Raw genomic sequence first — 4355 nt, forward strand, 5'->3', positions numbered from 1 at the left:
GACCGATCTCATGCAGTTGTCCCTTGGGCACTGTGGTCACGCTCTCAGGTCGCTAAGACTCCTTCTAATTCAACTTCCTTTTCAGCTCCCTCAAGAAATACCCTTCCACCGTGGGCAACCGGGAAATGATAACTGCCCTCATACCTCTAACAGCACTCAAGATTACTGTATTCATAATCAATCTCCTTCTTCAATTCCTATTATTACTCCCACCTCGATTTTCAACACTAAACTTCCTCTTTCGGCTTCCTCTCCAAATGTCACCATGGTCAACGATTCTACTGTGCGAAGCACTGTCCCAGATCTTCTGAAACCTCGCTCCAAACTACACATTGGAGCCTTCAATGTACGTAACCTAAGTCAAATCGGTCAACAGGCCTCCTTGGCTAAGACCCTAGAATCTTTGACAATTGATGTATGCTGTGTTTCCGAAACACGCATACAGGATCCTAGTGTGGTCATTCACTTGACCTCACCTCACCAAAACGGAGAGCCGACGAAATACACCCTCTGTGTGTCTGGCGACCCCATGACTAGTTCTGGTGGACTTTCAGGTGTAGGCATAGCACTTAGTACAAGGGCAGAACAAGCACTATTGAATGGATCCCTGTTAACAGTCGTCTATGTGCTGTCCGGCTAAATGGCTCCGTAAAAACTCGGAAGGATAGGGACTGACTGCAGCCCGGACGAAATGAAGGATGACTTTTACAGAAAGCTCTATGAACTTCTTCAGAAAGCTAAGCGTTCGGACATAGTACTCGTAGCGGGTGACTTTAATGCCCAGTTAGGCAGCTTAAATCAAACAGAAAGATATTTAGTATTCCTGCTCAGCTAACAGATAATGGCCGTCTGTTGCAACTATGTTCAGACAATCGTTTATTTTTAGAAAGCACTAATTTCAAGCATAAGGAGCGACATCGTCTAACATGGCGACCACCTGAACCAAACCAAAGATGGACTCAAATAGACCATATTGCCATCAGTCATCGTTGAAGAGGCTCGATAGAACATTGTCCTCGTACTGGAATACACGTTTAGATTATGATCGCGCTTTAATACGAGCACGCATTTGTTTGCGACTCGCTGGAAGCAGAAAAACTACACTAAGACCCAATAGGATTGAACTGGAGGACCAGAAAGTCAAAAATAAGTTCCAGGAACAACTGAGTTCACATTTAGACAGTTCTGTAGACGAGACTGACCTAGATGCTGCTTGGAAAGATATACAAACAGCTGTGGAAACGGCAGTAACATCTATTAGTAATTTAAACCAAAGGGTTATAAAAAAACCCAACGGATTTCTTCTAAGTCTATTTCATTGATGGATTCGCGTAAGCTCATCCCATCAGGCTCTGAACACGATGAAGAGCGAAAGCGAATCCGATCTAGGTTAACCAAAAGTCTACAGAACGATCGTGAGCAGTGGTGGGCAACGAAAGCAAAAGAGATGGAAAAGACAGTGGCTGTAGGCAACACCAGACAACTCTTCAGACTAATAAAAGAAACCGGAACTCAGAAGGAAATTGTAAGCGAGACAATCTCGGAAAAAGATGAGACTCGCATCTGCTCTCAGGCCAGACGTTCAGAAAGATGGGTGGAACACTTAAAAAAACAGTTTAGCTGACCTTCAGCTACTCTACAGTCACCCACCATTCCCAAACAGTCTGAATGGAACATTGAAGTAGGTCCCCCGACTCTAGCTTACGTTCAAAGGGCTATAGCTAATCTGAAACGAGGGGGGAGCAGCTGGTTCAGATGGATTGGCTCCAGAGGTCTTTAAATATGGTGGTCCAAATTTAACGATTAGGTTGACTAATATTTTAGCTAAAATCTGGGAGTTGGACGTAATCCCATCCGACTTGTCACAATCACTTATTGTCCCAATATATAAGAAGGGGTCAAAATCATCCTATGATAACCAAAGAGGGATTAGTTTGATTAATATAGCATCTAAAATACTAGCCTCAATAATTGTCGGGTATCTAACAAAGACTCATAAGCTGCAAATATGAGAAAATCAGGTTGGCTTCAGACCTGGTTGTGACTGCATCGACCACATATTCACTATTCGTCAGATTTTAAACACGGGCATGCTTATCAGCGTCCGACAATGATAGTTTTTCTTGACTTGAAAGCAGCATTTGACTCTGTGGATCAAGATGTTCTGTGGCAGTGCCTTTCATTGAAAGGTGTACCTCAGGAGTACATAAACCTTGTGAAGGCTCTTTACTCGAACACTACCAGTCGAGTGAAAGCTTATAGCGAACTGTCATCAGATTTTACAACCTCAAGTGGTGTCCGGCAAGGCTGTCCACTATCCCCATTTTTGTTTAATTCCATTATAGACCTACTACTGGTAAAAAACGTTCTCGTTGACTGAATTTTCAGGAATTGATTTCCTACCAGGAGGTCGACTTAGAATACGTAGACGACATAGTCCTGTTTGGTGAAAACGTTGATAAAATGCAGTCTTCTGTTAGAACTGAGTAACAATGCCAGGATATTTGAGATACGCTTCTCCCCCTCTAAATATAAATTGTTACTCCAGGACTGGCCTGCGTCAACACCTAAACTAAGGATAGGGAGTGAAGTAGTCGAACGCGTCGACAACTTCACTTATATTGGAAGTCTGATCAGCCTTAATGGGTTGGTGTCTGACGAATTCAGAACGGATTGAAAAAGTTCGTTTGGTTTTTGCCAACTTACGTCACCTATGGAGAAGACGAGATATCCGTCTATCAATTAAGGGACGAGTATACTGCGCAGCAGTTCGCTCTGTTCTACTTTACGTCTGTGAAACATGGTCATTAAGAGTAGAAAATACTCGTAAGTTACTAGTATATGACCATAGACGTCTTAGAAATATCGCTCACATCTGCTGGGATAACCGGGTAAGTAATAGTGAGGTTAGACGCAGGGTATTAGGGAATGATGGTAAGTCAGTTTATGAGGTTGTGAATCTTCATCGACTGAGATGGTTAGGCCACGTGTTACGTATGCCTGAACACCAATTACTACGACGCGCAATGCTGACTAGTATTGGGGATGGTCGGAAGAGTTAGGGGCGGCCAAACCAAAACATGGCATCAGTACTTGAAGTCACTAACTTCTAGTCTTAGCCATGTTGATAGATGAAAACTATTGGATTGGGGTCCGCGCGACTATTGTAACCAATGGTTGGAGACTCTGTGTGACATAGCTCAGAATCGATCACAATGGCGTAGGTGTATACACTATTTGTCTTCCCTTAAACCTTGAGATTAAAATTGCGCCATATCTGTCTTTCTTCCTGTACCATATCCTTATATACAACCTTTCTTTTATATATTACTACCACTAAATTAACTACTAAGAGTTCGGTGCTCATCTTGTTGTCCTGATGAGGTGTGGAAAATTGGACCGATGCATATTTGTGCATGGTCCTACGTTGTAGCTGACTGAATGAGCGTCCTCAGTCAAAGAGCAACCCGAAGACCAATGTTGCTATTACAACATAACAGTGAATGTCTTTTATAAAAATAGAACGTTTGTAACAGTCAGTAGAAATCGTGTTGTTAGTTGTTTGATTTAATTTAGGATGAAGAATTCAACACACATTAATTTGTACAGCACCCGAATTATAACATATGTACAGGTCTCTCATTTAAAATGACAAATTGGAAGTATTTACTGGCGAAAAACACTGTAGCAATACTGTCGATTATCATGAAAGAATAAATATAATTGCCCCCAAATGCCCTGGTACGGCCGAGAGTGGGGAGAGTCCACTCTCCCTCTCGAAATGCTCTCACATGGCCAGCTAATATATGGCCTCTGCCAGGGAAGTCCTACTCACGGCCTTCTCGTGGCAGGGTGTTGTTTACGAAAGTGAGAGGATGAAAAGCGAATGTCCGGCGCTCTAACCGGGTTGGTGGACACGAAGGGTCCACCTAGGGGAGTTGTAAAACCCTGATTCCAAACCAACGGTGCACATGGGCTCCAGTATCCTGATGGAACAAATGGCGAATGAATCTGTTGTTGGTCACTGGCTACCATGGTACTGTATCTCCTCAATCACGACGCTCTTCCGATCTATTATTATTTACTACGTCGCTTTTTCACTCCCTTTATTTCCAAATTGTGTATCCTTCCTTTCCAACTTATGCAGTAGCTCGCCCATGGTGGAAACTCTGTCCTATCTAAACGATCTCCAGTCACTGTCTGGTTGAAAGTGAATGCTTCCACCGATTACGAATACTGAAGCAGTCTTTCTGAAACCACGTACGCCGTTCAAGCTGGCTTCCTTCAACGTTCGCACACTAATGCAGATCGGACAACAGATAAGGCTGGCTATGTCTTTAGAAAGTCTTAATGTT

This window comes from Schistosoma mansoni, assembly GCF_000237925.1.
Source record: "Schistosoma mansoni, WGS project CABG00000000 data, supercontig 0672, strain Puerto Rico, whole genome shotgun sequence".
Lineage (NCBI taxonomy): Eukaryota > Metazoa > Platyhelminthes > Trematoda > Strigeidida > Schistosomatidae > Schistosoma > Schistosoma mansoni.